The 17,207-nt window shown below is 36.3% G+C and overlaps 1 protein-coding gene across 2 annotated transcripts in view; it reads left to right on the plus strand.

Annotated features, from left to right (window-relative positions):
- Positions 1 to 10,746: 10,746 nt before the first annotated feature.
- LOC144979442 (GDP-fucose protein O-fucosyltransferase 1-like) overlaps positions 10,747 to 17,207 on the plus strand; it is a 22,197-nt gene continuing 15,736 nt past the window's right edge. Inside the window, exon 1 of one of the 2 annotated variants that reach the window (XM_078926090.1) lies at positions 10,747 to 10,814. The gene's annotated coding sequence lies outside the window, so the exon portion shown is untranslated. The other variant, XM_078926092.1, reaches the window with a different exon arrangement.

The raw sequence follows: 17,207 nt of genomic DNA on the forward strand, positions 1-17,207 counted from the left end.
CTGCCCAAACTTTCTGGTTTGATGATGTTGTTTTATCAGGATTCCACTGCATCGATAGGGGAAGGTGGGGTAAAAGGAGCACTTTTTCAGGCTTTCGATAGGGGAAGGTGGGGTAGATTGAGCACTTTTTCAGACTTTCGCTTGTAACAAGAAAAAATTATGTTTTTGAAGCATTTTATATTGCATACATTACTATATTCATATTTGCATCAACATTAGTTCGAAAATTAAATGAACTACAAGAGATTTTTAAAAGTAAAAGCATGTCAAAATGCTTCACTTGTCACGAAGCCGGGGTAAATTGATCAGTAGGTCGGGGTAAACTTTTGTCTGGCAATTTCATTTTTGTCATCAATGCTTCACTGTCATCTCTGAATCCTTTACTCTTTTTTTTTGTTTTTGTTGTTTGTTTGTTTGTTTTATCTTGTGCCTCGTTACTGTTACAGCGATGATGTAAAAATGTAAATTTATTTTAAAATTATTGATTGGTCATGAACTTGAAACGTTTTCAATTTTGTTTGTTTTTTACTGTTGTTGTTGTATTTGGTATGAGGGAAGGAGTTACGAGCACAATGATGGGCTTGATTTAAGATGGTTGTAATGGACAATATTTAGTATAGGATTAAGAATGTAATCCCATTGCAACAATGGGCCCAAAACATGTTGGGTTATGAGACCTGCAAATCAGTATGCGTAAATTGAAATTTGAAATGTATCATCAACACGAAGCAGGCATTTGTCACCGCCACTGTGTCCTCCTAATCCAAATGACACACCCGGTGTGTTGTGGTTTTGATACAAAATAATCTGTAGATTTTGGACCAATCAAAACACAAGATTCATGACACACCCTCATGCCCACACAGACAGACATACCTAATGTCTTGTTAATTAAAATCGAATCCACAAAGTTGACGTTGCCCTCTTATTTTTTAAATTGTTTTTAGACGCCATTTGGGTGATTAGTTCTCACTACTATTATCTCTCTATAAACGTTTAAAGTAACACGTGATTTTGTGTGTTCGTACAATTGGTGGAGGGCATGGGGTAGAATCTAGGATAGATGTCACTGGGTAGAACAGATCCTTGTATTACAAGTTGTAACTCGATCAAGGAATCTACAGGACAGGTGGTCTAGTGGTATGACACTCGCTTTTGGATTGAAAGGTCCTGGGTTCGAGCCTCGCGCTTGGCGCATAGTTGAGTCCTTGGAAAAGGCTCTTTACTCACATTTTCTCACTGTACTCGGGTGTAAAATGAGTACACGGCCGTTAACAGCGTTGTCTTTGTCCGAAAAAAAATGTACTATCGCCTAACAGGCGTCATGTACCTTCCTACATGTTAAGTGTTGCTGTTGGCCTGGGACCCCTTGTAAAGCGCTTTGAGCATGTTTAGTGGATATTGCGCTATATAAAAACCCTTTTTTTAAAACCTTGATTGATGAGTTGGTATTTATTAGTATTACTTTTTTTTAAACCAGAGCAGCACCAAATGAGTTACAGGGACCCCTCAACATAAACACACCGTCAATTATTGGGGTAACTTTACCTCAAAGAGAAATTTTGCCTCTGTGAATTTGAAGCATTTTGAATAACATCAGCTTTGTGGCAGGTATTGTACTAGACTAAGGGCTACCGGGACCCCCACTCCCCCCCCCCCCCCCCCCCCCTGGGGATTTTACGAGACCAATTTTTCTAGTTAGTATAACATCTAAGCTATCCGTTTATGGCCGGCTGCCAAAAAAATAGTGTCATCTTTACAGAGTTATTGCCCCTGAAAGGTCATTCGGTGCAAAAATTTCTAAAAATTCATAAAATGCATTTTTGTATTTTAAAACATGTCTAATTTAATATAACTAAATATTATGTTTGAAACTGATGATTTGAGGGTCATTTTGAAATACATACAAACTATCTTTACTAATGACAAATAGAAAATTAATAAACAAAAACATCATTTTCTCGAAATACATATTATAGCATTTTAGGATGAGAATGTGAACTACTGAGAATAGGTGTCCTTGAAATACATTTATATTATAATTGTGACACACACACTCACCACATTCACACATAATATATATATATATATATATATATATATATTCTGTTATGGTTTGAGAGGTATGGAACATACTCATTTTTCTTAACAGTTCATCATCCACCCATTGGTCACAGTCTGAAAAATCATCCTCGGATTCAGAAGACCATTCCTCTTCACCATCCTCTTCCTCAATGTCATCTTCTTTAGGTTGCTGTTCATCAACAATAATGTTAACTAGTTCTTTTGGTATAATGTCATCATCTCCAAACCAGTCGATCACCAGACTACCAGAAGCTGTCCTTTTCCAACCGTTTTCCTCGGGTTTTGGAATTTCAGGGAAGTTTGATGCTGCTTGCTTCCAAACCATTGCTTGAAAGTTTGCTCTCTTGCTATGCATCTGTAGACCTTTCTTACAGGGAGGGAGCTGGGACAAATCAATGCCTTTACAGTGGGAGAGGGCTCTGTCATCTCCAGGGGTGAATCTTTTTCTCACAGTATCAGCTCTTAGTTTGTTGACGTCATTTGCTCTGCTGTCTCCATACATTAGACACACAAACTTTTCAAGCTTTGATAAAACATCTTGATGTAGCACTTCTTGATTTCCCAATTCAGAAAATGTGTGTGAAATCTTGGTGTTTTGTCAATAGGGCAAATGGACGTACTTTTCCTTTTCCAGCAAAGCAGCTGGTAGTCTCACAACCTGTGAAACTGTGAAATCCCAACATAGCGTCACAAATTTCTGGTGATAATTTGCTAGAAAGGTTTGTGATGTTGAGAAGCCTTCTCGTTTTCCCCTGAACCTGTGTCAAAAAGTAAAGGGACTTCAATTTTCTTTGCAAATGCCAAAAGCAACAAAAAGACATCAGTATCTGGTGATCTTACTACAATTTCTTCCTTCCTTGAATGTTGAACTGCATATGTACAGTGAACAATAATTTTGGTCTCAGCTTCTTCGTGACTGCAATCCAGCTCAGGCATTGGTCTAAGGTCTGTGGTTATTCCATCCTCACTGCTCAGCTGTACACATGTGTTTTCGATCGCAAAGAAAATGTTTCTGCCTTGGAGTTTTGATGCATATTTGTCTGACTCCCATTCTTGTAAAATTAGTTTCATTAGGTTTATTTTATTCTCCCCACTTGATAGAAATAGCTTCTAGTCGCTTGGCACTTTTGTTAACAGTCCTCCAATAAGAAAAGTGTTATTTGAAGAACCACCCCTTCGAGATCTTTCTGTTGCTTTTATTTAATCCTCGAGGTATCTGTCTGTAATGAAATGAAGGTCTGTAGACTTTGGGAGTGTGCTGAACAGTTTCAGAGCCAGTTCACCAAATGTTTCTGGTAATGAAACCAATGCTTGGAGAACTGCATTGCCATCAACAATGTAGATGCTCTTCAGGAAATTCATTCTTGAGTCAGCAATTTCATATTTCTCCATTCTATTCATAAGTGTAGCTTTGTTTGTCTTCAAGAAAGATCCATCACTTGTTGCTAAAGCCCACGGAACTGGGCTTAGTGGTTAGTGGATAGCACATCACTTTACGAAGATCAATGTTATGACACTGGCTTAACATGAGCAACTGGCCAAACATATCTCTTTGGGCTGTAATTTTCAATGTTTTCGTTTTGTTGGAACTTATTTTACTATGACGAGCATCTTTTTGAATCAATTTCTTCCTGCAGCTTTCATGGTACTTTGCTTCAGGTGATATCAGACAATAATTTTCTGTCAACCCTATCAAGCGGCTATCTCCTCTGAAATGGGCAGCTTCACATATGGAAGATTTTGAAGACTCTGTTTGACACTTTACAAACTTATCTTTTCTTCTGTTTACATATTTCTCTTTTCGCTGACAAACGATACATTCATCTGGAAAACAAGGTCCTGTCAGTGATTCAACACATCTTCTTTTAAGACTATTATCTTCATTACTGTTGGATTCCAGTTTTCTCTTCTTTTCAAGCCGTACATATTTCAGGCTAGTGAAACTTTTCAAACAAGGACGATGGAAGCCATGTTCTTGACCTGGGTGATCTGGAAGATTGTCACAGGTGTGTGCACATCTTACATTGATGTCATCACTCTCAAGTCGAATTATCTTAACTTTTTGAACATTTTCCCATGCCTCCTCTGTAAAAGTTTTTAAGAAACCGTGATTTGCTAAATTGGGATAATGAATAACACAGGTTTTCTTCACTGTCTTTGGTCGCTTACGTCTATCTTTTTTCAAAGAAACAGGCTCTCCGGAAGCCATTACACAATCAAGTTGATGAGTTAATAAATTGATGTGAGCTTATAATGTCAATTTATTTTGTCATATTATTTCATTCTGAAATTTAAAAAAAAAGAAAGAAAAAGGTTAGGAACAATCGACACTCTAACAATGGGGAGGATTACTGTACTCGGTAGCCATTTTGAAATCAAATTTTATAAAAAGAGCTGGCTAGTCTAGTAAGACAACTAATCAATGATGAATTATTTAATTTTGGGTCAGGCATACAGAAAGAGTTCTTATCTTAGGTCATGTCTAAGGGCAGACACACGGAAAAGGAAACATATGGAAAGGGACACATGAATGTAAACAGTGAAACACAAAGCAGAATTTTCATGTCAACACAACTTTGTTCTCATAGAAAGACAAATCAGATGATAGGGTATACTATAGATATCAGCATCTTTCACATTTTCCCATCTATTAAGCATTCTATCATTTAAAGAAAACCAACAATATGATGCTTTTCATCTTAGTTGGTGTTATCTTAATACATGTAGCAGGCTTTATGGTCTTACTTATGGATGTACTTATATGATGTCAGCTTTTATCAGTTATAATATGAAAACAGGCAATAGGCAAGCACAAAGACTAACCCTCATTAGTCATAGGTTTAAAAAAAATAATTGAAGCATGTTTTCTTTTGGGTGTTGAAGAGGATATTGTGGGGAAGATTTTATGTAACTGATTATTGTGATAGGTTTATGTTGTTGTAAGTGTTTTGTTATGACAGGACTGTCAGTGTCTCGATCGAGCTGTTGTGAGTAATCTTCATGTTGTGTTCGTTCACTGTCTCCCGCGTAAACGTGACGTCATCGTTTCTACCCTTTAAAAGCTCGCGACACCATTCATTCTTTCTCTTGACCACAGCCTTATTCTCATCAGACTACATACTATTTTTGCCTATCGTTTGCATCTTTCGAAGATCCGATCCGCCATACTTTTGGTATGTTTTAAGAATTAGGCTAGACCGGGACGATTCCCCGAGGTGCTCTAGAGCATTTTTTAACCGCCCATATATGTCCTCTACATATATGGGGAACGCCCAATTCGGTGGAGACTTTTTCTGAACTTTTTCCTTATTTTGTACATCGTGAACGAGATTGGGAAATCCATTCACGACAATATACTATTTTGGTCTCTCTGACTAAACGTACATTTGGGCGCTGATATTGATATAACCTATTTGAGGTGCTAGCGCCCTAAAAAGGCCAATAAACAAAGTCTAACCTGAAACCGAAACTATAGAAAAATATGGGAAGGGACACATGAATGAAAACAGTGGAACACAAAGCAGAATTTTCATATTTCATGTCAGCACAACTTTGTTCTCGCAGAAAGACAAATTGAATGATAGGGTACATTATAGACATCTGCAGTTTAGTGTTACTTTTTTCCTTTCACCAATGGTGAATCTAATAATTCGCATTATAATATTTTTCTATGACAAGAACTGCAAACCCTTATTTTTTGAATAGTTATTTCAGCAAAGCTGACACTGAAAAGCTGATTTCAGTGTTTACCTGGACCCTCCCCTTAAAAAAGTGAGTGAGCATCATGCTTACCGGACCCCCCCCCCCCCCCCCCCCAAACCAGAGTCAGACTAGATGTGACCCCCTCCCCCCCTCCCCATCTCTCCTTGGGCTGATGTAATTAAAAAATGATCCCTAAGTACCAAATTTCTCCTGTCATATTACAATAAACTGCTTTCATTTTGCTATAAACCTTTCTCTAATCCACCAAGGGGAATAACTGCTCTGTCAACAGTACAATCACAAAATATCCAATATCTTCAAAACTAGTGAATAAAAATTTACGAAATTTTTGATTTAGGTCTAGCTATACACAGGCTATAACACTTTCTCTTTGATGTATATAGAAATATGTAAGTTATATAACAGTGTCTGTGAACTTTTTTGAAAATTTGAATATTTTAAAATTCATCCTTGAAGTTCATACATACTAAATACTCTGAACCTTGAATTTAGTTATTATTTATCTAATATAGTCTATATACATCAGTGCAATCCAAATTTGTGGCATGTGTGATGAAAACTAAGGAAGCTATGGCACTTCAAAGTTTGGCAGTGGCAAGCTCATTTTAACGCACTTGATGACCTTTCAAGGGCAATAACTCTGTGAAGATGACACTTTTTTTTTGGCAGCCGGCCAGAAATGGAAAGCCCACACATTATATTTACTTAAAAAATTGGTCTCATAAAATCCCCAGGGGGAGGGAGTGTTTCGCCCATTGGCCCTGGGTCTACCTGTTAAAATTAAAAGTTAAAAGACTGGAATTTTTATCAAAATCAAAGGAAATAATTGCCACAAAACTAAACAATCTCTTATTATTGGTCCAAAATCGTGAACACAAAGCTAGAGGTGCCTAAATGAGCCAGTAAAATGGAGAGACAAATAAAGTGAGTAGATGTGACTCAATATATAAGGGAACAACACAAAACAAGCAACTTTTCGGCCCTTGGCCTTCGTCAAGAGACAAAAAACACAAACACAAATATGTAAACGTGAACACAAAGCTGCAGCAAGTGATATAAAATGAAAGCAACAACGAGGGAAAAGATTAAATAGGTTGTATATTATGTGGTTTGATTTCATTCCAATATTTATTCAAATTAAACGACCTTAGTTCAAAAGGCAAGACAAAATAACATCTCGTACGTGTATACAAGTTGTAGGTCCTTTGGGTCTCAACTCAAAATTATTTTAAAACCACTGAAAAATTTCGCAATCAAAATCCAAAAACTAAACAAAAATGCACATGAACTTATCAAATTCATAATTAATCAACATTATTATATCACCATGAACAATGTACAATCATAATAGCTATAGTTAGGTATGGCTACCATTATCTAGCAATGACTATCCCCCACAAATCTTTGGGCCTCTTTTTCGCTCACGAAGTGCCCAAATTCGCGTCAAAATATGGGACGAAGCCGTTTCGTATATGCTATTTTAAAAAATTAATTACGACGCTGTTTATCGATAAATATGACTGAAAGTTGGCACACAGTTAGAAAAAAGGTCATTTTAGATTGTGTCAAGCGACAAAACTCGTGCGATTACCAGAAGACCGATAAAAATAGATTTTTACTCTTTGGAGTAAAATATTTCTAAAACTACCGGGCGTGGAGATTTTGTCGCTGACAAGGTAATACATGAACATTTCTTCTTTTTGGTTGTAAAATTTCATATGAATATGACGAGTACTTTTCCCGTATTTTACAAAACACCATCCTAATTTGCTTTCAATCTTTTAATCCATTTATTACGCAAGATACAACCAAAGGTCGAAAAAAAAATGCCGAAAAAGCGTCCCATATTTTCGCTTTTTTTTCCTCTTTGCGGGTCATCCAAATAAATGACATCTTTGAAACTGCATAACTTGTTTATTTATGAATGGATTTTCAAAATTCAAAAACATTTTTACTCAGTGGAGATAGGGCTTTGATTTTAGACAAAAATTTTCCTCAAAAAGAGTAAAAAAAACATTTTTCATAGTCATTGCTACATTATCATCATGAGTATAAAATTTTAAAAGAGGCATAATTAAAAAAAAAAATTTAATGACTCAATTTCCCTTTACCCCACAATATTATCAGACCAGCCACTATATTATATTATATTTTATATTCATTTACAAAAGAAATTAGATTTCATTCGCTGTTATCTCATATAAAAGTAAGAAAACATATTGGTACATAGTAATAGTAGTTCCGGGCGGTCCCAAGCATGCTGAAGGACCGCGGTTTTACGGTTCCTGGGAAATGGGAACCGCAAGAACCGGTTCTTTTTCGACATTTGGACATTCTCGAAGGATCGTTGAGACCGTCACACGATGGGAACCGTGTCTGCATTAGATGACAGTAGAACTAAGTGGAAGTGAGAGCGGAGACGGCGTGTTGCCTCAAAACATAAACATTAAGCTTGTGTGTGTGTGTGCGCGCGCGCGAAGGTTGATGGAGCGGGTCAGGTCAATGTTAGGGAGTAAAAGGAAAAGGGATTGTTAATATTTTGTATTTGACATCCTGGACCAAAAGTATGGGAAGAGTTTGTTTTGATTTGTTTCTTTTCCCCTCTCCATTCCCTTTTTTATTCCTTTATATTTCTACCTTTGGATAGGACGCCAGTCTATTACAAAGTACCTTTCGCCAGATCTAACGTACCCAGCTCCCCATTCACTGGTGGGTAGACGGGGAGGTCAGAAAAAAATCTCGACTGCACCCGGGATCGATCTCTGTCCCTTTACGTGTAAAAGGAGTACTCTATCAACTGAGCTATCGGATCCCCCAAATATTCTAACGGGGGTTTTAAAAATACAGATGTTATAATTGTTATTTTTTAAAGAAAGCTGTATGTAGTATGTGAAACTCATATTATTTGATTAGTTAAAACACCAACAGAAATTTGAATATTATTGTATTACATATTACATTACATCAATGCGATAGAAAGGAGTGGTGACAACAGATACCTAGACAAAAGAGAAAAAAAATTCGGACCTGCTAGGTTCGAAACACACACACAAGCACAATCTTATAGTAGTCGCATTCATTTCAAAGAATAACCCATTAGAGAAGAGTGGTGATGTCGTCAAAATAGATCATTGTCATTGCGATCATTAGTGTGTAGTAAATTTGGAAATTTACCCCGTGTAATGGAATCGTCCAAGGGGTCACGCGACCCATCTTCCTCCACCCCAAACACAAGGGGGGGGGGGGGGGGGGGGGAGAGGGCGTATATGCATGAGGGGGTTGGTGCGATTAAGTGGGATGGGTGGTGATTGGTGGAAGAGAGGCGAACGACCTAGGCAAAAAACAAAAAAAAAAAACAAAAAAAAACGAGAAAAGGCAGTAAAGAAACTAGAATCGCTGGGACTGTTAAAATAGAAAGGTGAGAAGTGAGGACCGCCAACGGTTCTTCACTTTGGAACCGGTCCTCGGTTTTCAGCTAAGGAACCGTGGGACCGGTTCTTGAGACCGATCCTCAGCGCGGCACTAGTACATAGGATATAGCTTATAGAAGTAGACTTTTTTTTCTTCTTTCCGTTGATGTAGCACATGCTTTTATTTAATACTTGAACTTTTATATAATTATAAATCATCTATATCTTATTTATCAAAAGCGCCTTAGAGCATGAATTCATGGAATTTGTGCGCTATACAAATGATTTATTATTATTATTATTATTATTATCATTATTATTATTATTATTATTATTATTATTATTATTATTATCATCATCATCATCATCATCATCATCATCATTATTCAGTGACATACGTGAGAAGCTGCAGCGGACCTCCAGACAGGTCGATATAAAAGGTATACATGTTGTAAAAACGCTCCAAAAATTTCGGGCGGATATTATTCATTTGAGATAAGCGTCGCTACGTAGTTGCCGCACCAAATGTTCACTATCGGTGAGCAAAGTTGCTCTAAGCACTGAAGTCCAGACCTGGGATTAGAAGTGGGATGGAAATTTGTTTACAGACAAATTGCTTTTTGAAGTTTATTCGAGAGAAAAGCACACTTCGTGTTATCGATGTTGAGGTGAATGTTTCAAAGACGAAACCATCAGTGAAATGACAATTCGGGAATATGGATCTGTAATGGTGTGGGCAGTGATGGTTGGTGGCAGAAAAACTGAGCTGATAGAATCAACCAGTGACTCAGCTCAGCGATATTCTTGAACTAATTTTTGTCCCGTCTATTCGAAATCAGAATAATCAAGTGGTGATATTTCAGTATAACGCCCCAGTGCATAGAGGTCGACAAATATCTTATTTCCTATACGAATTAAAATGCGCAATTATTTTTTAAGTAAAGAAGATTTCGTATCTTTAAATTATGTCAGAGTGAATTAGAACAATTTCACCAAGTATAAAGTCGTCATTGTCCCAACAAACTTTGCCTGAACCTGGCATTATAAGGAAGAGAAACACAATAGTCAGTTTAAAATTCATGTCAGTTTACAGGTGAACGAATTAAACTACAGGTCTATTTAAGGAAAGAGTTGCTCATATTCAAAGTCTTCACTGTGTACTAAATTAAAATAATATACTTAGAAGTGAGTAAAAGTAAATAAATTTAAAAAATGTTAAAAGTCGATCAAACTCTCTATTGTCTTCTGGCACTTTTCTACTCACTTCATCTCTTGTTGTTACCAACATAAGTGCCTGCTCCACTCACTTTTGTGAGTCAATGTGTTGAAGTTGAAAATTAAGAATTTTTGCCAAGGGAGTATAAATTTTTTTTTAGAAAGAAAGAAAAGATTATTCCTAGAAGGAACTCGAACCGTAACTCACCCACACAGCTGTATATTCGGTCCACTGGTGGACGGCAAACACAGTTGTTATTTTGTTTTTTTCTCCGAATACTATTATTTAAGGGAAACAACTCCCGTATTAAAACACTCCACTACTTTTTCGTTCATTCAAACTTTACTTTCATTCATTGACATACACAACTTTAACGATTGGTTTGTATCTTGAACAAACTGTGTCAATTGGTTCGGTGTTTACTTGATTCTTTATTGATTTTATAAATATATCTCGAGGGATAGTGAGGGTGAGGGTCCTGTGAGGGAGGGAATCAATCCACGAGGGGGAAATATGATCAGCTGTTACTGTTATTGTTACTCGGCTCACGCCCATTTTCATCTGTCTAATGCAAATTTCATAATAATCAGATTAAGTTTAGGTTTAATCCTATTAAGTCCTCAATGAAACGATTTTTTAAAAGCGATTCTGCTTGTTTTGAATGAGAAAGCACCGACAGAGCTAAGGACTAAGATCGTATCAACAAAGATGTTTATGAGTTTATGAATGAAATGAATGGAATCTAAAAAAAACTTGTTTATGTAGAGTCAGAGTAAAGAGGATTAGGACAGTTACAGTAAAGACGAGAGCTAGCCTATGCATCAGATGTTGAGAGCACTGGAAAGCTTTTAGATACGAATCGATAGGAAATAAGAATGTCTTTACAGTCCATGTATTGAGACACTGGGTTGAGGTCTTTCATTTGTGAGTTGTTTGAAAATGGTAGGCGACAACATTCACTATGGCAAACCAGAAACATGGTGGTTTTATTTAGCAGCTACACATTGAGTGACGACATTCAATATGACAAACCAGAAACATGGTGGTATTTATTTAGCAGCTACACATTGAGTGACGACATTCAATATGACAAACCAGAAACATGGTGGTATTTATTTAGCAGCTACACATTGAGTGACGACATTCAATATGACAAGTGATATTTAGCAGCTACACATTGAGTGACGACATTCAATATGACAAACCAGAAACATGGTGGTATTTATTTAGCAGCTACACATTGAGTGACGACATTCAATATGACAAGTGATATTTAGCAGCTACACATTGAGTGACGACATTCAATATGACAAACCAGAAACATGGTGGTATTTATTTAGCAGCTACACATTGAGTGACGACATTCAATATGACAAACCAGAAACATGGTGGTATTTATTTAGCAGCTACACATTGAGTGACGACATTCAATATGACAAGTGATATTTAGCAGCTACACATTGAGTGACGACATTCAATATGACAAACCAGAAACATGGTGGTATTTATTTAGCAGCTACACATTGAGTGACGACATTCAATATGACAAGTGATATTTAGCAGCTACACATTGAGTGACGACATTCAATATGACAAACCAGAAACATGGTGGTATTTATTTAGCAGCTACACATTGAGTGACGACATTCAATATGACAAACCAGAAACATGGTGGTATTTATTTAGCAGCTACACATTGAGTGACGACATTCAATATGACAAGTGATATTTAGCAGCTACACATTGAGTGACGACATTCAATATGACAAACCAGAAACATGGTGGTATTTATTTAGCAGCTACACATTGAGTGACGACATTCAATATGACAAACCAGAAACATGGTGGTATTTATTTAGCAGCTACACATTGAGTGACGACATTCAATATGACAAACCAGAAACATGGTGGTATTTATTTAGCAGCTACACATTGAGTGACGACATTCAATATGACAAGTGATATTTAGCAGCTACACATTGAGTGACGACATTCAATATGACAAACCAGAAACATGGTGGTATTTATTTAGCAGCTACACATTGAGTGACGACATTCAATATGACAAGTGATATTTAGCAGCTACACATTGAGTGACGACATTCAATATGACAAGTGATATTTAGCAGCTACACATTGAGTGACGACATTCAATATGACAAGTGATATTTAGCAGCTACACATTGAGTGACGACATTCAATATGACAAACCAGAAACATGGTGGTATTTATTTAGCAGCTACACATTGAGTGACGACATTCAATATGACAAACCAGAAACATGGTGGTATTTATTTAGCAGCTACACATTGAGTGACGACATTCAATATGACAAACCAGAAAACATGGTGGTATTTATTTAGCAGCTACACATTGAGTGACGACATTCAATATGACAAACCAGAAACATGTGGTATTTATTTAGCAGCTACACATTGAGTGACGACATTCAATATGACAAACCAGAAACATGGTGGTATTTATTTAGCAGCTACACATTGAGTGACGACATTCAATATGACAAGTGATATTTAGCAGCTACACATTGAGTGACGACATTCAATATGACAAACCAGAAACATGGTGGTATTTATTTAGCAGCTACACATTGAGTGACGACATTCACTGGCCTTGACAGTGTTTAAATGTGCACATTCATAGCACCAGAACATGGTGTTATAGCACTACACATTAGTGAGCTTAATGACACCAAACATGTGTATTTATTAGCACTACACATTAGTAGACATTCATGACAAACCAAAACAGGTGTTTTACAGTACTGAACGACATTCATGCATGATTAGCATACACATTGGTGAAATCTAGACAACCAATTGGATTATTACGCTACACATGATGAACATTAAACAAGTGTTTTAGCGTAACATGTACGATTCAATACACCAAAACTGTGTATTATTAGCAGTACACTTGTGACGACATTAATAACAAGTGATATTAGCAGCTACATTGATGACGACATCAAAGACAGATATTTCAACACATGATGCGACATATATAAAACGTGGTATTTATTACACACATGGCAATCAAAGACAAGTGATAGCACTACAATGTACGACATTCAAAGAAATGATATTAGCAGCCACATTGGTACCATCAATAGACAATGATATTTAGACTACACTTGATGACACATTAATACATGATATTAGCATACACATGAGTGACGCATCAATAGACAAGGGTATTTTTCAGCTACAATTGGGACGACATCATATACAATATATAGACTACATGACGATCATTAACAACATGTGTATTATTTACACAACTTGAGTGACTTCAAATGACAACAGAAACATGTGATTTATTAGCATACATGATCGCATCAAAAATGTTTAGCACTCACATTGATCGACATTCATGAAAGTGATATTTAGCATACATGATGACGACATCATTACAAACCAACTGTGGATTTACGTAACATGGTGACGACATCAATATGACAAACCAAACTGGTGTTATAGCAGTACAATGAGACGACATCAATATGACAACCAAACATGGTTATTTAGCACCACATTGATGACACATCATATGAAGTGATTTAGCTCCATGAGTGACCATCATATACAAAACGTTTTTTACACTCACATATGACGACATTCATATGACAACCGACATGTGATTTTAGAGCTACACATTGATGACGACATTCATATACAAGTATTTAGCGCTACACATTGAGTGACACATCAATATACAAGTTAAGCAGCTACACATGAGACGACTTCATATGAACCAGAACTGGGTATTTTTAGCGCTACACATGTGACGACATTATAGAAGTTTCACTACATGTGAACTTCAATATACAGTGATATTAGCTACACTGAGTGACCATCAATATGACAAGTGATATTTAGGCTACAATTGTCATTCAAAACAAGTGTATTTTAGCCCACATTGATGACGAATCAAATGAAAACCAACATGGTGTATTATTTAGCACTAACATTGAGTGCGACATTCAAGACAAGGTGATATTTACAGTACATTAGTGACGAACATAGAATGTTTACACTACACATGAGTGACGACATCAATAGACAGTGATTAGCAGACAATTGAGTACGAATTAAATGAACAAACAGGTGGTATTTATTGCACTAAATTGAGTGACGACATTCATATGACAAGTGTATTAGCAGCTACACATTGAGTGAGCATTCATATGACAAGTATATTTAGCAGCTACACATTGAGTGACGACATCAATATGACAAACCAGAACATGTGGTTTTATTTAGCAGCTACACATTGAGTGACGACATTCAATATGACAAACCAAACATGGTGGTATTTATTAGCAGCTACACATGAGTGACGACATTCAATTGAAGTATTGCACTAACTGAGTGAGCATCTATGACAATGATATTTAGCGCACAATGAGTGACGCATCATATGCAACAGAACTGGTGGTTTTATTGCACACAATATGAGACAATATACAACAAAGTGTTTATTACACACACATGAGTGACGACATTCAATATGACAAGTGTATTTAGCAGCTACACATTGAGTGACGACATTCATATGACAACCAACATGTGGTATTATTAGCACTACACATTGAGTGACGACATTCAATATGAAAATAGAACATGGTGGATTATTTAGCAGCTACACATTGAGTGACGACATCAATATGAACAACATGGTGGTATATTACAGCTACACATTGAGTGACGACATCAATATGACAAACAGAAAATGGTGGTATTATTTAGCAGCTAACTGAGTGACGACATTCAATATGACAAGTGATATTTAGCGCTACACATGAGTGACGACATTCAATTGACAAGGATATTAGCAGCTACACATTGAGTGACGACATTAATATGACAAACCAGAAACATGGGGTATTATTACAGTACACAGAGTGACGACATTCAATATGACAAGTGGGATATTGCAGTACACATTGAGTGACGACATTCAATAGACAATGTATTTGCGCTACACATTGAGTGACGACATTCAATATGACAAGTGATATTAGCAGCTACACTACATTCATTGACAAGTGGTATTGCGCTACACTGATGACGACATCATGACAAACCAGAACATGGTGGTATTTATTTAGCAGCTACACATTGATGACGACATTCAATATGACAAAAACTGTATTATTAGCAGCTACACATTGAGTGACGACATTCATATGACAAACAGAAACATGGTGGATTTATTACAGCACACATTGAGTGACGACATTCATATACAAGTGTATTTGCAGCTACACATTGAGTGACGACATTCAATATGACAATGATATTTAGCAGTACACATTGAGTGACGACTTCATATGACAAGTGGATATTAGCAGCTACACATTGAGTGACGACATTCATAGACAAAAAAAGAGATAATGGTGTAATTTATTTAGCCTACACATTGAGTGAACATCATATGACAAACAAACAGGGGTATTTATTTGCACTACATTGATAGACATATTGACAAGAACATTTTTATGACACATTGAGTGCACATTATAGACAAACGACAATGTTATTTATTTAGCAGCTAACATTGAGTGAGAATTCAATTACAAACAGAACATGGTGAATTAAGCACCAGATGGATTATTGACAATTGGATATTGCAGAACATTGAGTGACGATTCAATATGACAAGTGATATTTAGCAGCTAACATGAGGACGAATCAATATGACAAACAGAAAATGGTGGTATTTATTTAGCAGTACACTTGAGTGACAATTCAATAGACAACAGAAACATGGTGATTATTTACAGCTCACATTGAGTACGACATCAATATGACAAACGAAACATGGTGGTATTTATTTAGCAGCTACACATGAGTGACGACATTAAAAGTGATATTTAGCAGCTAACATTGAGTGACACATTTCAATATACAAGTGATTTATAGCACTACAATGAGTGACGACATTCATTACAAACAGAAACATGGTGGTATTATTTAGCAGCTACACATGGTGACGACATTCAATAGACAAGATGGATTATTAGCATACACATTGATGACACATTCAATATGAAAACAGAAACATGTGAATTATTAGACACACATTGAGTGACGACATCAATATGACAACAAACAGACATGGTGAATTCATATGACAAGACATATTTAGCATACACATGAGTGACGACATTCAATATGACAAACAGAAACATGTGGTATTTATTTAGCAGCTACACATTGAGTAGACATTCAATATGAAAAGAACATGTGATTTATAGCAACAACATGGTGGATTTAATAAAACAGAACATGTAATTATTTATAGCACAATTGAGTGACGACATTCAATATGACAAACAAAGTGGTATTTTTAGCAGCTACCATTGAGTGACGACATTCAATATGACAATGAAATGTGGTATATTTAGCTACACATTATGAACGACATTCGTATATTTAACAGAACATGAGGTATTTATTCAATAGCACACATGAGTGACGACATTCATAGACAAACCAGAACATGGTGGATTATTAGACACAAACATGGTGAGACATTATATGACAAGTGATATTTAGCACATACACATTGAGTGACGACATTCAATATGACAGAACACAATAACAATTGTTTTACAGCACATTGGTGAATCATAACAATGACGACTTCAATATGACAACCAAAATGGTGGTATTTATTTAGAGCTACCATTGAGTGACGACATCAATATGAACAAGTGATATTAGCAGCTACACATGGTGACGAATTCAATA

This window comes from Berghia stephanieae, chromosome 9 (assembly GCF_034508935.2).
Source record: "Berghia stephanieae isolate SIO BIC M18660-M18661 chromosome 9, UCSD_Bste_1.3, whole genome shotgun sequence".
NCBI lineage: Eukaryota > Metazoa > Mollusca > Gastropoda > Nudibranchia > Aeolidiidae > Berghia > Berghia stephanieae.